Source organism: Engystomops pustulosus, chromosome 2 (genome assembly GCF_040894005.1).
Source record: "Engystomops pustulosus chromosome 2, aEngPut4.maternal, whole genome shotgun sequence".
In the NCBI taxonomy this organism is placed as follows: Eukaryota; Metazoa; Chordata; class Amphibia; order Anura; family Leptodactylidae; genus Engystomops; species Engystomops pustulosus.
The window spans coordinates 18,656,956-18,684,919 of NC_092412.1; the positions used below are offsets into that span (position 1 = coordinate 18,656,956).

Genomic DNA, 27,964 nt, shown 5'->3' on the forward strand with positions numbered 1-27,964 from the left:
ATCATTCCCAACACTGAATCCCAAAACGGAAAATGGAACCCAAATGTCCGAAACAGCTTTTTTTTGGCCATTTTTGCACACAAAAATTTAATAAAAAGTGATCAAAAGGCGGTAGCATCAAGGACGATAAATATAAGAAGATTACCGCAGTCTCGGTGCTGGGATCTATTAGTGAGTGCCCCTGTTTTATCATAATTTATTTTGGTGGTAGATTCTTCCAGTATTCTCGGTATGTGGTAAGTGTCCTGCAGGTAGGTAAACCTCCATCCCAATAACAACAGGTTTTGGTGAAGAAATTCTTGTATTTATCCATCTTTCCCTCGACTAGGCACAGTTTCCATGTTTGCTGCTGTAATCTTGATGCTGTCACCACCACGACTCACTGTGGTGTTGTTGGGGTGTGTCGGTTTTACCCCCAATCGTTTTCCTCTGTGGACAAAAATTTTAATTTTGGTCTCCCCTGACCAGAACACCTACCTCTGTACGTTTGGAAAGCGTCTTCCTATTTCTGTCTGTAAGTAAAGGTTTTTTTTGTTGTCCCCAGCTCTGTGGAGTGTATGTACAGATACTCAAGTCTCTGCTTGGGAACTCTTCATCTCCTTCAGGGTTACTTTTGGTCTCTGTGCTGACTCTCTGATTAATGACCTTCTTACCCGGGGTGAGAGTCTTGGCGGGCAGCCCTATCTTGGCAGGTTTGTTCTGGTACCATGTTCCTCTCATCTGATGATGATGAATTTCATGGAGCTCCAGGGGGTTAAAAGAGATTTGGATATTACTTTATAACCCGACCCTGACTTGTACAACTTTTTCTCTGACTTTTCTAGAGCTCCCCTTGGTCTTCCCTGGGTATGACTCCCCATGGGATCCCAAATAGGCGGCCTGTACTTTTGGGTCCCCCCAGGTGTCTGATGTCCACTGATGCAGTGAAGTCTCCTTCCACAGGTTGTCGGTATACTGGGGTCACCATGGGTGTCTCGGGTTCTCTGTTGTAGAGGTTTCTACCACTAAAAGATATCCTATACACTGGGTGCACTGTAATATAGGGGTCTTGTACTCTGTGATGACCTTGGATGTCTGGGGTCTCTGGTTGGGGGTCTCTCCCACAGAGGTGTCCTGTGTTCTGGAATCACCCTTCTCTTGAGAGATATTCTACACATTGGAGAGTCTCTGTTGTAGTCGGGGGTCAGTGATGACCTTTATTTTTAGTTCAACCTAGTTTTCTGGGGTCTCTCCCTCAGAAATGTCCTGTATATTGGGGTCACTCCAGATATTTCTGGTCTCCCCCTCAGAGATGCCCCCCTTCAAGACTACTACCTATATAATGAGGTCACTCTGGGTGTATGGGGACACTGCTTTAGCACTATAGTTGGGGGTCTCCCCCTCTGGGATGCCCTGTATACTGGGGGTCACCCCGGGTGTGTGGGGTCCCCGCTGTAGTTGGGGGTCTCTCCCTCTCGGATGCCCTGTACACTGGGGGTCACCCCGGGTGTGTGGGGTCCCCGCTGTAGCTGGGGGTCTCCTCCCCCCACCCGGAGGTGATGTCACGGTGACAGGCCGCAGCTTCCCGCCTCCTCCTCCTCTCTCCGGCGTCTCTCCTCCTCCTTCATCCCTCACACACAGGAGAAGACGGAGCTGACACCATCGGAACCGGGACCCAGCGGCGCGGACCCAGGAGCAGAGGCCTGACGGGTCAGTGTGTCCGGGGTGCAGGGGGACGAGGTGCGGGGGAGGGGGGAGATGCTGCTGCTGCGGAGGTGAAGATGGGGGAGGGGCGCTACAAGGCACGGGGGGCTCTGTCTGTGTATATAGATGTGTATAGGGGTCCTGGCTGTATATACGGGGTCTGCACTGTGTATATATACATGGATGTATAGGGGTCCTGTCTGTATGTAGATGCAGAACGATGAAGGGGGGGGGGGGTCTATCCATCCACAAAGAGCAGCATAGAAGATCCGTGTGTAAACATGAGGAGGGGAGACACCGAGGAAGAGGCTCTGACACCTGGAAACGCAGTGGCTGCTCTGTATATGATATATTGTGGGGGGGGGGATGCACGGCGGGACGTATTGTGGGGGGGATGCACGGCTGGACGTATTGTGGGGGGGTGCAGGATGCGCGGCGGGCCGTATTATGGGGGGGGATGCACGGCGGGCCGTATTATGAGGAGGGGGACGCACGGCGGGCCGTATTATGGGGAGGGGGACGCACGGCGGGCCGTATTATGGGGAGGGGGACGCACGGCGGGCCGTATTATGGGGAGGGGGACGCACGGCGGGCCGTATTATGGGGAGGGGGACGCACGGCGGGCCGTATTATGGGGAGGGGGACGCACGGCGGGCCGTATTATGGGGAGGGGGACGCACGGCGGGCCGTATTATGGGGAGGGGGACGCACGGCGGGCCGTATTATGGGGAGGGGGACGCACGGCGGGCCGTATTATGGGGAGGGGGACGCACGGCGGGCCGTATTATGGGGAGGGGGACGCACGGCGGGCCGTATTATGGGGAGGGGGACGCACGGCGGGCCGTATTATGGGGAGGGGGACGCACGGCGGGCCGTATTATGGGGAGGGGGACGCACGGCGGGCCGTATTATGGGGAGGGGGACGCACGGCGGGCCGTATTATGGGGAGGGGGACGCACGGCGGGCCGTATTATGGGGAGGGGGACGCACGGCGGGCCGTATTATGGGGAGGGGGACGCACGGCGGGCCGTATTATGGGGAGGGGGACGCACGGCGGGCCGTATTATGGGGAGGGGGACGCACGGCGGGCCGTATTATGGGGAGGGGGACGCACGGCGGGCCGTATTATGGGGAGGGGGACGCACGGCGGGCCGTATTATGGGGAGGGGGACGCACGGCGGGCCGTATTATGGGGAGGGGGACGCACGGCGGGCCGTATTATGGGGAGGGGGACGCACGGCGGGCCGTATTATGGGGAGGGGGACGCACGGCGGGCCGTATTATGGGGAGGGGGACGCACGGCGGGCCGTATTATGGGGAGGGGGACGCACGGCGGGCCGTATTATGGGGAGGGGGACGCACGGCGGGCCGTATTATGGGGAGGGGGACGCACGGCGGGCCGTATTATGGGGAGGGGGACGCACGGCGGGCCGTATTATGGGGAGGGGGACGCACGGCGGGCCGTATTATGGGGAGGGGGACGCACGGCGGGCCATGTTGGCTGGAGGTGGCAGTAGTACACGTGTATACCAGTGGTGGGGTATGTGGACATGTACACTGTAGGCAGCGGCCGGGGTGACGATGTACTGGTGGGATGTGGTGTCGGGGTACAAGGTTCACTGGTTTATGGAAACAAAAATGGAAATTTGCTGCACGGGGAAGAGTTGAACTGGATGGATACTAAAATTTTCCCAATTTTCCGATGAGGGGAGTTGGGGGGACTCGTGTTGTGATGACCGGACCGCTGTATATTTCTATATTCCTATAGGGATATGTTGTGGTTTATGGTGGTAAGACTGGTAATTAGTGATATAGATAATTGTATATCACTGCGGGGGAAGATATTATCATGTTTAGATATGTAGAAGATTGTTGACTATATATTGGGATGTTGCCCCGAAGACCCCCTGGACATTACCGGGGCCCATTGGGCTTCTGATGATGTAGTCCAATGCACATTTAATCTTGGAAATGCCCTACTCCAGGGGATGGTGCTGATCTGCTGGCCGGTCGTCTCTTAGGTCATACAGCGGTTTAGTTGCTACTTACTGAGGCTCTCACAGATAGCGGTGCAGCCTGTGCGCTCCTTTATACTTGCTCTATACATTAGACTGATATCCGGCGTCTTTATTACACAGGCATAGTCATTGGTTCCCCCCTTGCACCTCACTTTGGGGTCTTTACGCTATACATCCGGTAACCGCTTGATTTTATGTCTGGATGGCCGCCAGGGTGATATCTGCTATACCGCACACTGCCTCTCCATGTGGTATTTTCTTTAGGTTGCTCACAACCATGACAGACACTGGAAGAAACTATTGGGGTTGTGCCATATTAAATTTTTCCTTTAATATTTGGATTTTGATGCTTACTTGTGAAACGACACCTCCCGGGGTGCATCCTTTTTGTAAGACTTCCTTAGACTTGGATGGGGCACGCTGGCAGGGTCGGCACCAGCACTGGGCATACCTGGGTAAGTGCCGGGGCCCAGAGCTACTGGGGGGCCCATATAAGGCTGTACATCCAGTGGGTGAGGGGGGGGGTTTATATAAAATAACCATGAGCAGGCTATTTGACTTCACGGCAAACCGGACCACTGAGGCTCTGTCGCCCAGGGGCCTTCTGAAACCCGGAGCCGACCCTGCACACCAGGAGATTTTTAGTCGCGCCGTAGGTTTCCGTAGCGGTTCGACAATGTTTTTGTGTCTCTTCTCTATTATTGAAATTAATTTTTCATAATTTCTACGCAGAAAGTCTGAATTCTGTCCACTCAGGGTACATTTTATTTTGGTGGGGCTCAGTTTTTACATGGTGGCAGCGGATGTGGACTTGGTTTTGCGGCAAATTACGCGGAAACGGATGCAAGGCATGAAAAAATAAGGCTACATGATAATAGCCTTGGGCTATGGGGACTGTTGTCTGATTTTATTTTTTTTTTTATTTACCCCCCCCCCCCCACACTCCCCCTGGGTCCATATTACAGGGGGTATAGGGCAATGGAGGCGCTCGCGGATGTTGGATGTATAGTGATAGAGACCATTTCTGCACAATGTAATGATATCCCTAATATCCCTTAAATGTTTTTGCCTCTGACCGTGGATTTTGGTCTGTAGATGACTCAGAGAAAGGAAGTGGGTGACTTCCAAGTGGAGGATATCGTTGTTTAGCCCTTCTGCATTATTCATGAGGAGAGCGCGGCACCTCCGGAGGCTGGAAGGAGCGCTCCCGAGGCTGCATTGTGCACGCTGTGGGAAATCGCTGGCCCCGCAGCAGCGTCTGCAGCAGCCTCCATGCACGGTGCATGGCTGTCTATGGGCAGGCGCTCCCCCCGATGGCATTGCTTTGTGCTGCAGAGGCTCGCCGCCTGTCCCTTGCTTTGAGCCTGAACCTTTTGTTCTTGCTCCCCCCCCCCCCCCAGCTGTGTTTGCACCTCTCTCCCCATTGTGGTCTTGCATTAATGCGATTACAATGAAATCGCCGCGTTACATTCAGATCTTTGTGTGGTGAAGGACACTTGTCATCTGGCGGCACATTTGCGTCGTCCCCGGAGAGAGCGGCTGAGTGTAATGTAATGCAGCTCCCTCCTTGATCCGGATACCTGTAGTGTAGCGGATAATTAACCATCATGCTCCGAACGCGGAGGAACACGGAATCGCATTTGGTATTCCGCATCTGCAACGTGCGGCTGATGAGACTGACAAGCGATATGTCTGCTCGCCGGAGCCCCTCGCACGTGTCCGAAATGATTTAGCGTTGTGCGCGGCCGGTGCTCGGGTGTATAATGAGAGGGGGTGAAGAGACGAGGCTGCTGCGGCGGCGCGCTAACTATCCAGCTATGATGCACGCACAGGCTGTAGAGGTGCGACTAACGTACAAGCCAGCGCCATCTGTTCTTCTCTGCATCGTTTTACCCCCTGAGGGCAGCAGACATGAAAATAAACCTGCGATCGCCAGCTGAGTCTGGGACTATTTTGGGCAGAGCCACTTCCTCATTGTCACAGTGCTGCAGGAGGAGAGGAGGTCTCTGATCTCCCCGTCTCACCTGCTGCAGCCTCACGTCACGTTCAGCCTCTTCAATAATCTCATGTTTAACAATAAATGCTGGTGCGGACATGTTCACATGAACCTTTTCTCCCCCAGGGATGGTAACCAGTGTTGACCATGAATATAACCCTAAACACTGGGTATGAAACTAGAATACGTAGTTACAACTTCCAACCACAATAAGGGACGTGGAGCCAACTGCTTCCTGCTCTGCACCCTAGGCGCAATATCGGGTGCAAATGTGTTTGGTGTGGGCAAGGGTTCGCCAGCCATGTGCAAGTTGAGCCTCTTGCCTCAGGCAGCAGCACCTGCAGCAAGACACGTGCAGTTGAAGCAGGACCTGACACCTGATCTCTGCATGGAGAACCTACCTACTAAACAAAATACTTGCCTAATATATTTAGACTGAATGGGACAGATGTAGTGGGGTCGCCTCAGGCAGCAGAAAGTTCAGGTTTATACCTGGGTGCAAGGGCTATCCGAAGCCTTTTAGATGTTGATATCCTGCAGAAAATCATAAATTTTGGACAACCCCCTATAAGAAGAGATGGATGCAGGTCTACATGTTCATGAGCATTCAGGTAAGCTGTATACTTACCTGGGCTGTGTCTACTTATCAATGGGTCAGAGGGAGAGCTGTGATTGTCTCTGCGTTGTCCATTTTGGCCAGTTGCTCTCAAAGATCTCCCAAATATAAGTACGGTAGTCTTCTGGCAGGAATCACATATAATTACTCTGAAAAAGGATAGACAGGTTGTAAAATAACGCCAGGTTTGTTGGGGACCAATTCTTGACCCCCCCCCCGGGTCAGTTCTTTGAGAGGAACATCAACTCCTGGATGAGGACTGAGACTTCTTGGTTGGTTTCGTTGTCAACACACATGATGAAGGTCATGTACTGAGGGTCATACCTGGAAGTGCAAGTGCTCCTGCACAGTATAACAGCCTGTGAAGCTACAGCAAGGAGTCGCTCAGGTATCACCCCCTTCCCCCAAAAACACCTTAGGCTCATTATTTTAAAGTTGTTGATATTAGGAAGAAATATATGAAGATGACCACAGTCCCTGTGCCTGGATCTATGACTAGGTGTCCCTGGTTTATCCTGATGGATTTTTCTTATGGTTGGTTCCCTTTAACCCCTTGATGACCAAGCTCATTTCCGATTTTTGTGTTTTCATTTTTCACTCCCCACGTTCAAAAATCTATAACTTTTTTTTTTTTATTTTTCCATTTAAAGATCTGTGTGATGTCTTGTTTTCGGTGTAACAAATTGCACTTCTCATTGATGGTATTTAATGTTCCATGCCATGTACTGGGAAGCGGGAAAAAGATTCCAAATGCAGAGGAATTGAAGGGAAAAAAAGCATTTGCGCCATTTTCTTGTGGGCTTGGTTTTTGCCACTTTCACTGTGCGCCCCACAAGTGATTGATCTCTTATTCTTTGGGTCGGTAAAATCACGGATATTTTATAAATGTATACAGGTCTAAATGTGTCTTGATCCATTTAAAAAAAAAAAAAAAAAAGTTTCTGAAAAAAAAATAAAAATTCTTCATTCCGCCATCTTCCGGCGCTAATAACTTCATACTACTTCAGTGTACGGAGCCGTGGGTGGTGTCATTTTTTTTCGTCACTTTAAAAAAAAACAACAAAAAAAAAAACTGCCGTATATACTCGAGTATAAGCCGACCCGAGTATAAGCCGAGACCCCTAATTTTACCACCAAAAACTGGGAAAACCTATTGACTCGAGTATAAGCCGAGGGTTGGAAATGCATTGGTCACAGACCCCCCCCCCCCAGTATATAGCCAGCCTGCCCCCAGTAGTATACAGCCCTGCCCCCAGTAGTATACAGCCCTGCCCCCAGTAGTATACAGCCCTGCCCCCAGTAGTATACAGCCCAGCCTGCCCCCAGCAGTATACAGCCCAGCCTGCCCCCAGCAGTATACAGCCCAGCCTGCCCCCAGCAGTATACAGCCCAGCCTGCCCCCAGCAGTATACAGCCCAGCCTGCCCCCAGCAGTATACAGCCCAGCCTGCCCCCAGCAGTATACAGCCCAGCCTGCCCCCAGCAGTATACAGCCCAGCCTGCCCCCAGCAGTATACAGCCCAGCCTGCCCCCAGCAGTATACAGCCCAGCCTGCCCCCAGCAGTATACAGCCCAGCCTGCCCCCAGCAGTATACAGCCCAGCCTGCCCCCAGCAGTATACAGCCCAGCCTGCCCCCAGCAGTATACAGCCCAGCCTGCCCCCAGCAGTATACAGCCCAGCCTGCCCCCAGCAGTATACAGCCCAGCCTGCCCCCAGCAGTATACAGCCCAGCCTGCCCCCAGCAGTATACAGCCCAGCCTGCCCCCAGCAGTATACAGCCCAGCCTGCCCCCAGCAGTATACAGCCCAGCCCAGAATAAAGCGTGCTGGGCGCCGCCATCGTTCTTTCCCGGGCGGCGCCTAGTATGACGCGCCGCGGCTGACGTCATACTAGGTGCCACCCGCGAGAAGAACATGGCGGCGCCCAGCACGCTGAAGCAAGAAGAGCAGCCGGGAAGCCAGAAGAGGAGCCGCGATGACATCGGGGGAGCAGCGCTGCGCATCGGGGCCACCGGAGGGTGAGTATATAAGTTTATTATTTTTTTTTAGTCCATTTTTAATTAATTTTTGGTAATATTGACTCGTGTATAAGCCGAGGGGACGTTTTTCAGCACATTTTTTGTACATTTTATATACGGTAAGTATGTTGCAAAATGGCGAAAAAGTGGCGTTTCAGACATTTGGGTGCAATTTTCGGTTACGGGGGTTAACTGTTGTTATATTTTGACAGATTGGACATTTTGGCAGGCGGTGATACCTAACCTGTTTAGGATTTTTACTGCTTATTTTTTATATCAGTTCTAGGGAAATAAATTGGGGGTGATTTGAGGTTTTTTTTTTTTTTTTTTTAACCTTTTACACTATTTTCCAGATCCCTTTGCTCCCACTCCATGTCCCTGTAGACTTTCCGAAAATATTTTGATACATTTATTAGAAAAACTTACGGTTAGGTTAGACATTATTAGGCAAGCATACAGTAGTTTAGGTTATTAAAGGGAATCTACCATCAGATCTACCTTAATACCTTGATCATTGTTGAGTGTTGTTTAGTGGCTGGAGCTTCTATGTGGTCTCCCATGAGCTGCCATCAGGAAGAAGATGAAGCTCTCACTCAATATAATGTAAGTACTGATGTGAATAAAGCACTTTGGGTTAGATAACAACATATTATTATTCCCTACAGCCGTGTTCTACCACTCGGCAGGACTATGTAGGACAGGGAGAAGTACTGACCTTTTATTAATGTGAACAAAGCACTTAGCGGGAGACGGCAACTTTCTCTTGATTCCATCCGCCTCGGTTTGTATCAGCAGGGTCTTAAAATATAATACATGGATGTACTGATGAAACTGGTGAAACAAAAGCTTCATATATCTAGCAGCTTCTGTCTGCTTCAGTCCTGTCTTGGCAGGACAATATAGGACATTATAGAGAGGTAGTAAGGAGAATAAAGCACTTGGGGTGAGATAGAAACCTGCTATTATCTCCAGCATCAGATACTCTACCTTTTATCTTGCACCATTTCCTCTTCATAGGCTTCTATGGAATCTGAAGAGACTTCAGTTTAGATGCGGCCGGCGCTTTACGTTGTATAGTGGCTGTGTTTGGTATTGCAGCTCGGTCAGGACATTGTTCTTGTGAACGTAACATCACGATTTTGCCAACCGGATGTAAGGATCTTCTTTGAGCTGCCGATAATATACCTCTCCCCGATCTGATATCATTGACCTATTTTAAGGATAGACCATCAATATTAACCCCTTAATCTCGTAGTTGTAGATTAGAAGTGTTGTGACTGTCTGGTGGTGGACCGTACGTGGCAGCAGTTATCGTCTAGCCCTTTCTAATGCAATGCGGTGCCCTCCTTAATGGTATAATTGGCGCGCAGCCTTCTGCAGATAACGTCCTCGCCTTACAGTCCTCCTGTAGTATTGTGTCTGCGACCTGGAAACAAATCGTCTCGCGTGAAACGATTCAGCGTAAAATTGTGTCTGCGCTTTTCCCACCTGCTACAATAGAACTTGGCAAACCGCGCGCAGGATCGTGTTACTATTTTACCGTTTTGGGTGTCATGATAACATCATTGTCTACAGGGGCTACAGAGAAATTCCAAAATTTCTGTGTAAAAATCGTGTGTTTGCTTTTTCCTTTTGTGCAGCTCGTGTCACAATTCAATTTTTACTGATGATGTGGGTACATTGTGTAAAGAAGGGGAGTTTAAAAAGGACCTTTCACCCCTCACGTGTAGGGGCTGCTACACTGATTCAGGGGCTCTTTGAATTTTTTTTCTAGCCCCCACTGTTGCTTGGATATCCGTAAAGATATCTGAGCATTCTAATCCTCTGTACTGTCAGAGAGGAGTTGCTGGGATATCCGACCATTCTAATCCTCTGTACTGTCAGAGAGGAGTTGCTGGGATATCTGAGCATTCTAATCCTCTGTACTGTCAGAGAGGAGTTGCTGGGATATCCGACCATTCTAATCCTCTGTACTGTCAGAGAGGAGTTGCTGGGATATCCGACCATTCTAATCCTCTGTACTGTCAGAGAGGAGTTGCTGGGATATCCGACCATTCTAATCCTCTGTACTGTCAGAGAGGAGTTGCTGGGATATCTGAGCATTCTAATCCTCTGTACTGTCAGAGAGGAGTTGCTGGGATATCTGAGCATTCTAATCCTCTGTACTGTCAGAGAGGAGTTGCTGGGATATCTGAGCATTCTAATCCTCTGTACTGTCAGAGAGGAGTTGCTGGGATATCCGACCATTCTAATCCTCTGTACTGTCAGAGAGGAGTTGCTGGGAGGGGCGTCTGTTATGTTATTTTTATACTTGTCATAGAAGATTATCATAGCACACACCCCTACCTCTGCTCCAGCCCCTCCTCTCTGACAGTGGAGATTATAATGGTCAGATGCTGGGACTGATCTCTTGGTATCTGTGGGGGCACTTAGAGAGAAAATTCTAAGCACTCCTGAATTTCTTGAGCAGATGCTTTAAAAGGTCCTCTTCAGACGAGTGTTCTAGCTTGAAGAATATATCTACGTCTGAGCCCCTTCTGTATATTAACATTGAGGAATGTTCTACTATTGGATGTATAAGGGGGGGGGGGGGTTCCAATTTAGCCCCATAATCTAAAGGCTTGGGTGAGAACACAACGGGCCATGGTGGGCATGCACCACCACCCACTACCTATTCCTCATAGGCACATCTGACTTTGCTGTTGACCAAAGACTTTGGATTTTGGCCTATGGGACTGTTCAGACATTTATGGGACTTCTTGACTTGGGCTCAAACATAAGGAACCATCCATCCATCTAATGTGTATGGGGGGCCCTTCTTCTTCCCCCTGGGTCCTCTGACTAACGCCTATTAGGAAGCTTTCAAGTTCACCCTATCAGAGCTTCTATCTGAGCAGGTAGGACCATCCAACCATATGAGTATCTCCACTATCTCTTTGAGTTTCTCTTCGACTCTCCACCTGAAGGCATCTCAAGGCTTGTATCATAACGTGTATGGTGGTTTCGGTCCCCCCTCCCCCAAATCTTCTAAAGGCTTATATTTTAGGATATAGATATAGGACCATCCTTTGTTTGTTGGGTAGACCACACATTTATTTGAAGGCCCTGTAGCACCGTCTGACCATCTATAGGGGCTTCCCGACTCTTCCTTGTCATCTACCGGTTTGATTCTAAAAACCTGGTCCTATGGTTTAATAAGATGAGTTCTGATCCTTGTGTATGGGGGTGTCCGGAACTCTGTGACTCATGGAACACCAGGTCACCCATCGGTACACGGTGACCCCATATACTCTATAGCCGTGTAGCAGCTGATCCCCTTCCAGTGTTATGGGGCCGGCAGTGCATGTGCTCCTGATGCCGGTGAGGAGGAATGCCAGCTATGAGGTACAGCTGGATCGGGATGCCGCAGGACGCCTTTGTCTCATTGTGCCTCACAGCTGCCGTTTGACCTTCTGCCCGTGTTCTGCTATCTGATTGGCCGCTCATTGTCCGCGGCTGCAGAGCTCTTCTTCTGCAATCAGTCTCTAGTCTGAATGGTTCAGGATCCAGTAATTACCATTATTTGGTATAGATGAGGTTTTTGTCGTGGAGCTTTATGTTCTCCATGTCTGGTTTACATGGATAAATGGGAAATCTAACGCATGTGTTGTAAGACGGATACGTGTAACACAAAGTGACTGCACAAGCAGAATAGCGAGTGCAGCTCTGGGGTATAATACAGGATGTAACTCAGGATCAGTACAGGATAAGTAATGTCATGTATGTACACAGTGACTGCACCAGCAGCAGAATAGTGAGTGCAGCTCTGGTGTATTATACAGGATGTAACTCAGGATCAGTACAGGATAAGTAATGTCATGTATGTACACAGTGACTGCTCCAGCAGCAGAATAGTGAGTGCAGCTCTGGAGTATAATACAGGATGTAACTCAGGATCAGTACAGGATAAGTAATGTCATGTATGTACACAGTGACTGCACCAGCAGCAGAATAGTGAGTGCATCTCTGGAGCATAATACAGGATGTAACTCGGGATCAGTACAGGATAATGAATGTCATGTATGTACACAGTGACTGCACCAGCAGCAGAATAGTGAGTGCAGCTCTGGAGTATAATACAGGATGTAACTCAGGATCAGTACAGGATAAGTAATGTCATGTATGTACACAGTGACTGCACCAGCAGCAGAATAGTGAGTGCATCTCTGGAGCATAATACAGGATGTAACTCGGGATCAGTACAGGATAATGAATGTCATGTATGTACACAGTGACTGCACCAGCAGCAGAATAGTAAGTGCAGCTCTGGAGTATAATACAGGATGTAACTCAGGATCAGTACAGGATAAGTAATGTCATGTATGTACACAGTGACTGCACCAGCAGCAGAATAGTGAGTGTAGCTCTGGAGCATAATACAGGATGTAACTCAGGATCAGTACAGGATAAGTAATGTCATGTATGTACACAGTGACTGCACCAGCAGCAGAATAGAGAGTGCAGCTCTGGAGTATAGTGCAGGAGGTAACTGTACAGGATAAGTAATGTCATGTATGTACACAGTGACTGCACCAGCAGCAGAATAGTGAGTGCAGCTCTGGGGTATAATACAGGATGTAACTCAGGATCAGTACAGGATAAGTAATGTCATGTATGTACACAGTGACTGCACCAGCAGCAGAATAGTGAGGCGGGCGCTAGCGAGTTCCTGGCCTCAGATTGTTGAATACATTGCTCCACTCCTGCTTGTCGGTGATGTCATGTACTGCAGATGATGGATGCAGACGTTACATTGTATTCAGCCTCAGTCTGGGAGATTTGCTGGTGTCATCAGGGAGGTGTTTGCAGGTGCTGTGCCGGCACAATGGATACCGCAGTGACCCTGATCGCCCCGGATGAAGGGCAGCTCATATTTCTCATTGGAGGCTCTGCAGGTGGAGGCCTCGTGTGCTAGGATATAAGCGAGGACCATATCGTGTCATAGGGTAGAATACAGTCCCTAGGACTGTGTAGTAGTAGACGGATTATTGGGTTAATTCTGCTTATTATTTTCTTAGTTTCGGTGCTGAGATCTCCATGTGCCGGTGCTGCCCGGGTATGTAAATGTCAGAGCGGCATTGGAGGAATAGTGAAAGGTCATACACTTGGTATCGGCTCCTATTACACAGCGGACAGTCCTCGCAAAGTGAATGTTTCCTGCCAATGACTACGTCTTCATAAGACTTGGAAAATCTTGATCCGCTAGATGCATGTGCATGCATAGGAGGGTTACACTAACCCAGCTTTCCCAAGACCTGACACCAAAGAAAAATAAAAAAGTCAAAATTGTAGTAAACATAAAAGAACCAGATGAAAAGAAAATGCAGCGTATGCCTATAGATCCGTGTTGGGGTTCAGCGGATCTTTACTTCTTGGACATTTTTCGGCACTGGTTTTCTGGGATTCAATAGAACTGGATAAGCATATATAATAAACAAAGGAGAAAGTGCCGAAAATATACGGACGGTTTGATCAGTTTATACCAATTTTATACCTGGAAAAATAAAGCCTCATACGACTGATCAAGTAGCGTGTCAGTATATTTCCGCATCTGCATTGTTATGTCGCATTGATACCTGTCTGGCAGGCTCAGTATTGTGAATCCTTCCCTGCTCCCTACACTGAGATTTATGATGCAGCAGCTCCTCCCATGTCCCATAGAATGAACTACCTTAAATAGTGCTGAGCGGCTGTATCTAAGCTGCCATTATAGAGCTACCTTACATAGTGCTGAGCGGCTGTATCTAAGCTGCCATTATAGAGCTACCTTACATAGTGCTGAGCGGCTGTATCTAAGCTGCCATTATAGAGCTACCTTACATAGTGCTGAGCGGCTGTATCTAAGCTGCCATTATAGAGCTACCTTACATGGTGCTGAGCGGCTGTATCTAAGCTGCCATTATAGAGCTACCTTACATAGTGCTGAGCGGCTGTATCTAAGCTGCCATTATAGAGCTACCTTACATAGTGCTGAGCGGCTGTATCTAAGCTGCCATTATAGAGCTACCTTACATAGTGCTGAGCGGCTGTATCTAAGCTGCCATTATAGAGCTACCTTACATAGTGCTGAGCGGCTGTATCTAAGCTGCCATTATAGAGCTACCTTACATGGTGCTGAGCGGCTGTATCTAAGCTGCCATTATAGAGCTACCTTACATAGTGCTGAGCGGCTGTATCTAAGCTGCCATTATAGAGCTACCTTACATAGTGCTGAGCGGCTGTATCTAAGCTGCCATTATAGAGCTACCTTACATGGTGCTGAGCGGCTGTATCTAAGCTGCCATTATAGAGCTACCTTACATGGTGCTGAGCGGCTGTATCTAAGCTGCCATTATAGAGCTACCTTACATGGTGCTGAGCGGCTGTATCTAAGCTGCCATTATAGAGCTACCTTACATGGTGCTGAGCGGCTTTATCTAAACTGCCATTATGGAGGTATCTACCGTACATAGAGCTGAGCAGCTGTATCTAAGCTATGGTTATAGAGGTATCTATCACACACAGAGCTGAGATGCTGAACTGCTGTATCTAAGATGCCATTATCGAGTTATTAATCGTGCATTGAGCTGAGCTTCTCCATGTAAGCCGCCACTATAGAGGTATCTACTGTAAATGGAGCATCTGTATCTAAGCTGCCACTATAGAGGTATCTACTGTAAATGGAGCATCTGTATCTAAGCCGCCACTATAGCGGTATCTACTGTAAATGGAGCATCTGTATCTAAGCTGCCACTATAGAGGTATCTACTGTAAATGGAGCATCTGTATCTAAGCTGCCACTATAGAGGTATCTACTGTAAATGGAGCATCTGTATCTAAGCTGCCACTATAGAGGTATCTACTGTAAATGGAGCATCTGTATCTAAGCTGCCACTATAGAGGTATCTACCATACATGGAGCATCTGCATCTAAGATGCCATAAAGGAGGACTAAACCATACATAGAGCTGAGCTTCTGTATCTAAGCTGTCACATGAAAGGTATCTACCCTATATAGTGCTGAGATTCTGTATCAACGCTTTTGCTAGAGCTGTTAGTCATACATGGAGCTGATGTATCTAAGCTACCATTACAGAGGTATCTACAATTACTACAACTGAGCTTCTCTATTTTACCGTCCATTCTAGATATATTCGCCATACCTACCACTGAGCTTCTGTATCTAAGCTGTCATTAAAGTGGTATCCACCATACCTTTACTTGAGCTACTGTATCTAAGCTTCCTGTTCTATAGGTATCCACCATAGCTACACTTGAGCTTATGTATCTAAGCTGCCACTATAGAGGTATCCACCATAGCTTCACTTGAGCTTCTGTATCTAAGCTGCCATTATAGAGGTATCCACCATACCTATACTTGAGCTTCTGTATCTAAGCTGCCACTATACAGGTATCCACCATAGCTACACTTGAGCTTCTGTATCTAAGCTGCCATTATAGAGGTATCCACCATAGCTACACTTGAGCTTCCGTATCTAAGCTGCCATTATAGAGGTATCCACCATAGCTACACTTGAGCTTGTGTATCTAAGCTGCCATTATAGAGGTATACACCATAGCTACACTTGAGCTTGTGTATCTAAGCTGCCATTATAGAGGTATCCACCATAGCTACACTTGAGCTTCCGTGTCTAAGCTGCCATTATAGAGGTATCCACCATAGCTACACTTGAGCTTGTGTATCTAAGCTGCCATTATAGAGGTATCCACCATAGCTACACTTGAGCTTGTGTATCTAAGCTGCCATTATAGAGGTATCCACCATAGCTACACTTGTGTATCTAAGCCTCCATTCTATAGGTCTCTCCCATCCCTCTCCAGTGCTGGCTGCGCTCCCTGTAAGGTCAGTGTCAGGAGGGAGAGGATCTGCTCTGCTGATCCAGATCCTTGGGAAATCCATTACCGAGGGGGGGGGGGGGGGGAGGGTATCAGCGCCCCCCCTCCCTCCTCCCCTCTAATCTTGTATCAGGGGAGAACATCTTTAACCAATTCTCCACAAAATAATTCCGGAATTGCAGAGGAATGATGTCTCCAGTGTTTTCTGCAGATGGCATCTGATCCGTAGGAGAAACGTTCCCCGGATCCTGGAGATCTGCGTCACTGCGGAGGAATCGGCTCTAGACATAAGAGACGTCCTCAGATTCTCCGGCCATTGAGAAGGAAAACTGCTGAGCTATAGAAATCCCCTTTAAAGGGGAAACAGTCAGCAATTGTGTATGTTAGTAGCAGCAGGACTGTGATGAATGAATTTGTATTTCAGGTTCTAGCTACTCCAAGTGCATTTGGGGAATGTCCACACCTTTCTGTGCTCTCTGCAGCTAGTGTTAGGTATTGTCCCTGGAGAGATGTGTAATCAGAGCTTTGTATATGTTGTTAGTAGCAGCAGGACTGTGATATATGGATTTATATTCCTGGATTGTAGCTTCTCCAAGTGCACTGGGGGTGCTGTGTTCTGTGCTCTCTGCAATGATCCACAGCCCTTCCTTGGAAGCCAGAAGCCTGCCGCAGGTTTTAAAGCATTTCAGTGCACAGAGCACAGCAGGGTGAGGACATTCCCCAAAATGGCTTGGAGAATCTGTAGTGCTATTCCATGTATAGATTGAAGTATTTTAATTCATTTGATGTATGAATGAAGACTGATGTATACGCCCAAACACATGAAGCTTTATCTATTTGTGATCTAAACAAAGCTGAACAAATGGGTTTGTAGCCTCGAAATATACACGGGTCACATGGGTTCTGAATGAAGCCAAGATTATGGAATGGGCTGGGAAGGGGACCCTGTGTGCATAGAACTCCCTGACACTGCAGTATGGGTGTATTACAGTATTATAGTAGTTATATTCTTGTACATAGGGGGCAGTATTATAGTAGTTATATTCTTGTACATAGGGGGCAGTATTATAGTAGTTATATTCTTGTACATAGGGGACAGTATTATAGTAGTTATATTCTTGTACATAGGGGGCAGTATTATAGTAGTTATATTCTTGTACATAGGGGGCAGTATTATAGTAGTTATATTCCTGTACATAGTGGGCAGTATTATAGTAGTTATATTCCTGTACATAGGGGGCAGTATTATAGTAGTTATATTCCTGTACATAGGGGGCAGTATTATAGTAGTTATATTCTTGTACATAGGGGGCAGTATTATAGTAGTTATATTCCTGTACATAGTGGGCAGTATTATAGTAGTTATATTCCTGTACATAGTGGGCAGTATTATAGGAGTTATATTCTTGTACATAGGGGGCACTATTATAGTAGTTATATTCTTGTACATAGGGGGCAGTATTATAGTAGTTATATTCCTGTACATAGTGGGCAGTATTATAGTAGTTATATTCTTGTACATAGGGGGCAGTATTATAGTAGTTATATTCCTGTACATAGTGGGCAGTATTATAGTAGTTATATTCCTGTACATAGTGGGCAGTATTATAGTAGTTATATTCCTGTACATAGGGGGCAGTATTATAGTAGTTATATTCTTGTACATAGGGGGCACTATTATAGTAGTTATATTCTTGTACATAGGGGGCAGTATTATAGTAGTTATATTCCTGTACATAGGGGGCAGTATTATAGTAGTTATATTCTTGTACATAGGGGGCACTATTATAGTAGTTATATTCTTGTACATAGGGGGCAGTATTATAGTAGTTATATTCTTGTACATAGGGGGCAGTATTATAGTAGTTATATTCCTGTACATAGGGGGCAGTATTATAGTAGTTATATTCTTGTACATAGGGGGCACTATTATAGTAGTTATATTCTTGTACATAGGGGGCAGTATTATAGTAGTTATATTCCTGTACATAGGGGGCAGTATTATAGTAGTTATATTCTTGTACATAGGGGGCACTATTATAGTAGTTATATTCTTGTACATAGGGGGCAGTATTATAGTAGTTATATTCTTGTACATAGGGGGCAGTATTATAGTAGTTATATTCTTGTACATAGGGGGCAGTATTATAGTAGTTATATTCTTGTACATAGGGGACAGTATTATAGTAGTTATATTCTTGTACATAGAGAGCAGTATTATAGTAGTTATATTCTTGTACATAGGGGGCAGTATTATAGTAGTTATATTCTTGTACATAGGGGGCAGTATTATAGTAGTTATATCCTTGTACATAGGGGGCAGTATTATAGTAGTTATATCCTTGTACATAGGGGGCAGTATTATAGTAGTTATATTCCTGTACATAGGGGGCAGTATTATAGTAGTTATATTCTTGTACATAGGGAGCAGTATTATAGTAGTTATATTCTTGTACATAGGGGGCAGTATTATAGTAGTTATATTCCTGTACATAGGGGGCAGTATTATAGTAGTTATATTCCTGTACATAGGGGGCAGTATTATAGTAGTTATATTCTTGTACATAGGGGGCAGTATTATAGTAGTTATATTCTTGTACATAGGGGCAGTATTATAGTAGTTATATTCCTGTACATAGGGGGCAGTATTATAGTAGTTATATTCTTGTACATAGGGGGCAGTATTATAGTAGTTATATTCTTGTACACAGGGGGCAGTATTATAGTAGTTATATTCTTGTTGTCTTTGCTGTGTTGTATTTAATACGTTGTTTTCTCTTTTACTTATCTGATCTTTTTGTTCATTTACAGAAATCGCACTTTTGGAACAATTTTAGTACATTTTACTGAAATGACAACGATTTGATACTTTTTTTTTTTTCAAACTCCTCTTACTTTTGGATCTGTCTGAATCCGCTGCTTTGTAATCCGAGCAGGATCCAGCATCATTCATCTTTGTTGAAGAGGTAAGTTGTCTTTTGTGTCACTAATTTCCTGTATTGTTTCTGCCTCCTGGACCCATCATGATGATAAAGTGTTTCCAGGATTAGAGAGATTCGTCATTGTCCTCGGGGTCAGAGCTTCACCTGTTTTCTGGGTTGCGTCCTGGGCTGTCGCTCTGTTGAATTGTTTAGGCTGCAGTGCACGACTATGGTCACGATCTGGAGGGAAACCCCATTCCCAGCTGATCTCGGTGTATGATCAGATCCTATTGCAACTCTGTAAACCCCCCTCCTAATATAAAGACCTTGAATACAATGTTAGGGGTCTTCTTAGACCACCCAAAGCTAAGAAAGTTATTAAAATTCATATTAATTGATAGTAAAACCTTGACTATTTTTGGGAGACTTGTGTTCTTTCAGAGGGTCACATGATGCTCTGCTCTTATAGTTCTAGAATAGAGATTTTATCATACATTGAGCTTAGATGCTGTATCTAAGCTGCAAAATAGCAATCTGATCATCTGTATCTAAGCTGCCATCTGAGTCTTGTACAATACATGGGGCCGAGCTGCTGTAATTGAAGTGGTTTATATTTTACTTGGAGCTGGACTGCTGTATCTAAGCTGGGATTATTTGAGCATGAAAATAGATGCGATTTATGATGCAGCAGCTTCAGACATATGTCCTTTAGATGTATCTACCCTTAATAGAGCTGAGCTTCTGTATCTAAGCTGCCATCAAAGAGGTATCTATACTACATGAACTGAGCTGCTGTATCTAAGCTGCCATTATACAAGTATGGGCCATCCATAGACCTCCAACTTTGTATCTAAGCTGCCATTATACAAGAATCTACCATCCTTAGTTCTGCAACATTGTATCTAAGCTGCCATTATACATGTATAGACCATTTGTAGACCTCCAACGTATCTAAGCTGCTATTATACAAGTATCTACCATCCTTAGTCCTGCAACATTGTATCTAAGCTGCCATTATACAAGTATCTACCACCCATAGACCTGCAACATTGTATCTAAGCTGCCATTATACAAGTATAGACCATTCGTAGACCTCCAACGTATCTAAGCTGCTATTATACAAGTATCTACCATCCTTAGTCCTGGAACATTGTATCTAAGCTGCCATTATACAAGTATCTACCACCCATAGACCTGCAACATTGTATCTAAGCTGCCATTATACAAGTATAGACCATTCGTAGACCTCCAACGTATCTAAGCTGCTATTATACAAGTATCTACCATCCTTAGTCCTGGAACATTGTATCTAAGCTGCCATTATACAAGTATCTACCACCCATAGACCTGCAATGTTGTATCTAAGCTGCCATTATACAAGTATGGACCATCCATAGACCTGCAACATTGTATCCAAGCTGTCATTATTAAAATATTTAGCATATATGGAGCTTATCTGCCATGTCTGCTCCATTGTTTGCTTGATAGTTCCCAATGTTAACCCTTTGAGTGGTTCCTGTAAGGTCCGGTGGAGGAGCAGCCCCGCAGCTGGTTATGCCCTTGTACCTCTCACCTCTCTGCCCCCTGTGCATGAGGCGATGACCTATGACCTGGTATATTCCGGAGGCACTTTCCTTCGGACTCTTTGTGTCTCATCTTTGGGAGTTAATCGCTGGAAGTTGCTATAAACCTTCACCAAAATGTGAGACTTTATACTGGTTACCATGGCTACATCCAAGGTCATGGAAACGCGCAAATCTGTGTAATCGGTATAAGTGTTCTCCTGATTCCATGGGTGCGGAGTCATCGAATTATACAAAGTATCACTGGCTGAGAAGGATTACACTACAGACATACACTCACCGGCCACTTTATTAGGTACACCATGCTAGTAACGGGTCGGACCCCCTTTTGCCTTCAGAACTGCCTCAATTCTTCGTGGCATAGATACAACAAGGTGCTGGAAGCTCCTCAGAGATTTTGGTCCATATTGACATGATGGCATCACACAGTTGCCGCAGATTTGTCGGCTGCACATCCATGATGCGAATCTCCCGTTCCACCACATCCCAAAGATGCTCTATTGGATGGAGATCTGGTGACTGTGGAGGCCATTTGTGTCCAGTGACCTCATTGTCATGTTCAAGAAACCAGTCTGAGATGCTTCCAGCTTTATGACATGGCGCATTATCCTGCTGAAAGTAGCCATCAGATGTTACAGGGTACATTGTGCTCATAAAGGGATGGACATGGTCAGCAGCAATACTCAGGTAGGCTGTGGCGTTGTACCAAGGGGCCCAAAGACACCATGACACCACCACCACCAGCCTGAGCCGCTGATACAAGGCAGGATGGATCCACGCTTTCATGTTGTTGACGCCAAATTCTGACCCTACCATCCGAATGTCGCAGCAGAAATCGAGACTCATCAGACCAGGCAACGTTTTTCCAATCTTCTACTGTCCAATTTCGCTGAGCTTGTGCAAATTGTAGCCTCAGTTTCCTGTTCTTAGCTGAAAGGAGTGGCACCCGGTGTGGTCTTCTGCTGCTGTAGCCCATCTGCCTCACGTACTGTGCGTTCAGAGATGCTCTTCTGCCTACCTTGGCTGTAACGGGTGGCGATTTGAGTCACTGTTGCCTTTCTATCAGCTCGAACCAGTCTGCCCATTCTCCTCTGACCTCTGGCATCAACAAGGCATTTCCGCCCACAGAACTGCCGCTCACTGGATGTTTTTTCTTTTTCGGACCATTCTCTGTAAACCCTAGAGATGGTTGTGCGTGAAAATCTCAGTAGATCAGCAGTTTCTGAAATACTCAGACCAGCCCTTCTGGCACCAACAACCATGCCACGTTCAAAGGCCACAAATCACCTTTCTTCCCCATACTGATGCTCGGTTTGAACTGCAGGAGATTGTCTTGACCATGTCTACATGCCTAAATGCACTGAGTTGCCGCCATGTGATTGGCTGATTAGAAATTAAGTGTTAATGAGCAGTTGGACAGGTGTACCTAATAAAGTGGCCGGTGACTGTATATGCAGCTATTGCCCCCCATTCTTTACACTACAGACATATATACAGCTATCACCCCCATTCTTTACACTGCTGCTGCATACGGAGAATTGGGGAACTGAGGGTCTTACTACAGAACTACTTCTTTATTTATGACTTTAAAGGGCTTGTCCACTTTCAAATAATAATTGATATTCTTTCTGAATTGAAAAGTTCATCAATTTTCCAATATACTTTCTGTATCAGTTCCTCACAGTTTTCTAGATCTCTGCTTGCTGTCCTGCTAAAGGAAGTTTCTATGGTGACTTCCACTGGATAGAAATCTGTCTCTGATCATGTGATGTCACGCAGGCGCACGCCTCGTTATATCCCTGGTCATGTGATGTCACGCAGGTGCACGGCTCGTTATATCCTTGGTCATGTGATGTCACGCAGGTGCACGGCTCGTTATATCCTTGGTCATGTGATGTCACACAGGCACACAGCTCGTTATATCCCTGGTCATGTGATGTCACACAGGTGCACGGCTCGTTATTTATCCCCATTGGAATTGTTGGGAGATTGCATGACTTAACCTTAAACAAAGAAAATGAATTATTTTCTGAAAGTGGACAACCCCTTTAACTTGCCCTTATGTTTTTCTTTGGCAGCGCTGGAGAGTTGTGTGATCCTACCTTTTGTGTGTGTTGTTAGTAGCAGCAGGACTCTGATGGATTTATCTTCCAGGATTGCAATACTGGGGATGTGTCCTCACACTGCTGTGCTCTTTGCAAATCTGCTCTAAGCTGCTCCACAGCTACCACTTCTGAATGTTTGCATTCACATTCAACTCTCTAACCTGCTACAGCTTTCATACCGATTTGCAGGGTTCAGGGCACAGAGCACAGAAGTGTGAGGACAATCCTCCCGCCTCCCTCAGTCCGATTAAAGAAGCTATACTCCTGGAACATAAATTCATATTTCACAGTTCTGCTGCTATTAACATTCACAAAGGTCTGATTACACATCTCTCCAGGGACAATAAATAACACTGGCTGCAGAGAGCACAGCAGTGTGAGGACATGCAACCAGAAGCTAGAATCCTGTGATATACATTCATATTTCACAGTCCTGCTGCTACTAACATTTACAAAGGTCTGATTACACATCTCTCCAGGGACAATACATGATACTGGCTGCAGAGAGCACAGCAGTGTGAGGACATGCAACCAGAAGCTAGAATCCTGTAATATAAATTCATATTTCACAGTCCTGCTGCTACTAACAATATACACAAAGGTCCGATTACACATCTCTCCAGGGATGATACATAGGCCTCTGTTCTCCAATCACCAGGGACATGATGAAGGTGCGGTAATGGTACCTAACCATCCGCTATGACCCCAAACCACATTGATGATGGCGAAACGTTAATAGCAGTGCTTTATGGGAAAATATGCAAATAGCTCCCCTCCAGAAGGAAGAAATTGGGCTTAGTGTCCACCTATTGTTTGCTACCCTGTACATTGAAGCGTGGTTCTCGAGCCGTGAAACGCGACTTGTTTGGGTCACCTTGACATTCATCGCTTTCTCAAGAGTTAGCATTTTCAGCGATCTTGCTGGTGTCATGGCAACCCCAGAGCAAGAACTAATATATCTATTCCTGTCAAGTGTCACCGGTCAGGGGAGGGAGAATAGCGATTGGTCGCTGCGGTCAAGTCTCTATTATAAAATGTCTCCCAAACTAATTAATTATTCCAAAAATAACCAATTATTCTGTAACCCAAAAGTCAATTTCCATCTCCCCCTCTGCTTTTTATCCTCCAATGGGTTTCGTTCATCCGATTCCGGTGCAGTTGGAATTTTTTCTCTAGCCCTTACCATTCCCGAGCAGTAGCTGTTAATAGTTTCTCATCCCTGTTTCAAGTAGGAGGAGCCCAGACTCAAGACCCTCCCACCTGATCATATGAAATCTTGTCTGACTGATTACTCGGGAACCATAGCTGCTACAAAAAAAATTCCAACTGTGCTGAAATCAGTGGAGCGACATCTACCAGGACCCACAGAGGTGGAATTGGAAGGAGGTTCCCTTTAAATATTGATATTTTGTATCTTTATTTGTTATTGGGCTGATTTCACACTTTTAATACACATGAACCCTCCCTGTGCCGCCCTCCATCACACACAATTCTCATTAGGAAGTGGTAACGCGCCATTATTTAATCACGGAGGTCTGAGAGCTTCCTTCACGCCTCGCCCCGATATGATTCCTGCCGTCTGGTTTATGTTCGGTTGCCTGGTAACCACAATGAATTGTGTCTCTTGGAATTGTCATTGGAGTATTAGAAACTTCCCGAGTGTTCTCCTCAAGAACCCTTCTACACCGGGGGTTTAAAGGGAAATAGACCTTCTACTGAGGAGCTCTTCATTTCCTCTTACATCCTTATAAAGGGCCCTTGTCAGAGAAAAAGATGTGACATTTCTGGAAATTAGGCTGTAAAGTGTTTCCACTTCATATGGAGACGCATCATTTATTGAGTTTTTAAGGTTAAAGTCGAACTCTACTCCTTATACGTGTCTTTCCAGTGATCGGTTGTAATACACTACCAAACCCATGAATAATTCTACGCTGCCTCCCACAGGAAAGAGGATGAATTACATAGTTTGGCATAAATTGGTTTGGGTCTTTTTCTTGTACATAGGGGTAGTATTATAGTAGTTATATTCTTGTACATAGGGGGCAGTATTATAGTAGTTATATTCTTGTACATAGGGGGCAGTATTATAGTAGTTATATTCTTGTACATAGGGGGTAGTATTATAGTAGTTATATTCTTGTACATAGGGGGCAGTATTATAGTAGTTATATTCTTGTACATAGGGGGCAGTATTATAGTAGTTATATTCCTGTACATAGGGGGCAGTATTATAGTAGCTATATTCTTGTACATAGGGGGCAGTATTATAGAAGTTATATTCCTGTACATAGGGGGCAGTATTATAGTAGTTATATTCTTGTACATAGGGGGCAGTATTATAGTAGTTATATTCTTGTACATAGGGGGCAGTATTATAGTAGTTATATTCCTGTACACAGGGGGCAGTATTATAGTAGTTATATTCCTGTACACAGGGGGCAGTATTATAGTAGTTATATTCTTGTACACAGGGGTAGTATTATAGTAGTTATATTCTTGTACATAGGGGGCAGTATTATAGTAGTTATATTCTTGTACATAGGGAGCAGTATTATAGTAGTTATATTCTTGTACATAGGGGGCAGTATTATAGTAGTTATATTCTTGAACATAGGGATCAGTATTATAGTAGTTATATTCCTGTACATAGGGAGCAGTATTATAGTAGTTATATTCCTGTACATAGGGAGCAGTATTATAGTAGTTATATTCCTGTACATAGGGGGCAGTATTATAGTAGTTATATTCTTGTACATAGGGGGCAGTATTATAGTAGTTATATTCTTGTACATAGAGGAGCAGTATTATAGTAGTTATATTCTTGTACATAGGGGGCAGTATTATAGTAGTTATATTCTTGTACATAGGGGGCAGTATTATAGTAGTTATATTCTTGTACATAGGGGGCAGTATTATAGTAGTTATATTCTTGTACATAGAGGAGCAGTATTATAGTAGTTATATTCTTGTACATAGGGGGCAGTATTATAGTAGTTATATTCTTGTACATAGGGGGCAGTAATATAGTAGTTATATTCTTGTACATAGGGGGCAGTATTATAGTAGTTATATTCTTGTACACAGGGGGCAGTATTATAGTAGTTATATTCTTGTACATAGGGGTAGTATTATAGTAATATTCTTGTACATAGGGGGAAGTATTATAGTAGTTATATTCTTGTACATAGGGGGCAGTATTATAGTAGTTATATTCTTGTACATAGGGGGCAGTAATATAGTAGTTATATTCTTGTACATAGGGGGCAGTATTATAGTAGTTATATTCCTGTACATAGGGGGCAGTATTATAGTAGTTATATTCTTGTACATAGGGGGCAGTATTATAGTAGTTATATTCTTGTACATAGGGGGCAGTATTATAGTAGTTATATTCCTGTACATAGGGGGCAGTATTATAGTAGTTATATTCTTGTACATAGGGGGCAGTATTATAGTAGTTATATTCTTGTACACAGGGGGCAGTATTATAGTAGTTATATTCCTGTACACAGGGGGCAGTATTATAGTAGTTATATTCTTGTACATAGGGGTAGTATTATAGTAGTTATATTCTTGTACATAGGGGTAGTATTATAGTAATATTCTTGTACATAGGGGGAAGTATTATAGTAGTTATATTCTTGTACATAGGGGGCAGTATTATAGTAGTTATATTCTTGTACATAGGGGGCAGTAATATAGTAGTTATATTCTTGTACATAGGGGGCAGTATTATAGTAGTTATATTCCTGTACATAGGGGGCAGTATTATAGTAGTTATATTCTTGTACATAGGGGGCAGTATTATAGTAGTTATATTCTTGTACATAGGGGGCAGTATTATAGTAGTTATATTCTTGTACATAGGGGGCAGTAATATAGTAGTTATATTCTTGTACATAGGGGGCAGTATTATAGTAGTTATATTCCTGTACATAGGGGGCAGTATTATAGTAGTTATATTCCTGTACATAGGGGGCAGTATTATAGTAGTTATATTCTTGTACATAGGGGGCAGTATTATAGTAGTTATATTCTTGTACATAGGGGGCAGTATTATAGTAGTTATATTCTTGTACATAGGGGGCAGTATTATAGTAGTTATATTCTTGTACATAGGGGGCAGTATTATAGTAGTTATATTCTTGTACATAGGGGGCAGTATTATAGTAGTTATATTCTTGTACATAGGGGGCAGTATTATAGTAGTTATATTCTTGTACATAGGGGGCAGTATTATAGTAGTTATATTCTTGTACATAGGGGGCAGTATTATAGTAGTTATATTCTTGTACATAGGGGGCAGTATTATAGTAGTTATATTCTTGTACATAGGGGGCAGTATTATAGTAGTTATATTCTTGTACATAGGGGGCAGTATTATAGTAGTTATATTCTTGTACATAGGGGGCAGTATTATAGTAGTTATATTCTTGTACATAGGGGGCAGTATTATAGTAGTTATATTCTTGTACATAGGGATCAGTATTATAGTAGTTATATTCCTGTACATAGGGAGCAGTATTATAGTAGTTATATTCTTGTACATAGGGAGCAGTATTATAGTAGTTATATTCCTGTACATAGGGGGCAGTATTATAGTAGTTATATTCTTGTACATAGGGGGCAGTATTATAGTAGTTATATTCTTGTACATAGAGGAGCAGTATTATAGTAGTTATATTCTTGTACATAGGGGGCAGTATTATAGTAGTTATATTCTTGTACATAGGGGGCAGTATGTTATATTCTTTTACATAGGGGGCAGTATTATAGTAGTTATATTCCTGTACATAGGGGGCAGTATGTTATATTCTTGTACATAGGGGGCAGTATTATAGTAGTTATATTCTTGTACATAGGGGGCAGTATTATAGTAGTTATATTCCTGTACACAGGGGGCAGTATTATAGTAGTTATATTCTTGTACATAGGGGTAGTATTATAGTAGTTATATTCTTGTACATAGGGGTAGTATTATAGTAATATTCTTGTACATAGGGGGAAGTATTATAGTAGTTATATTCTTGTACATAGGGGGCAGTATTATAGTAGTTATATTCTTGTACATAGGGGGCAGTAATATAGTAGTTATATTCTTGTACATAGGGGGCAGTATTATAGTAGTTATATTCCTGTACATAGGGGGC

General features: G+C 44.9%; 1 protein-coding gene across 1 annotated transcript in view; it reads left to right on the plus strand.

The window, feature by feature from the left end:
• Positions 1 to 1,533: 1,533 nt before the first annotated feature.
• The window catches only part of FAM168A (family with sequence similarity 168 member A), an 87,058-nt gene continuing 60,627 nt past the window's right edge, over positions 1,534 to 27,964 (plus strand). The window contains exons 1-2 of the mRNA XM_072133861.1: positions 1,534 to 1,689; positions 19,017 to 19,171. The gene's annotated coding sequence lies outside the window, so the exon portion shown is untranslated. The remainder of the gene's footprint in view (positions 1,690 to 19,016; positions 19,172 to 27,964) is intronic.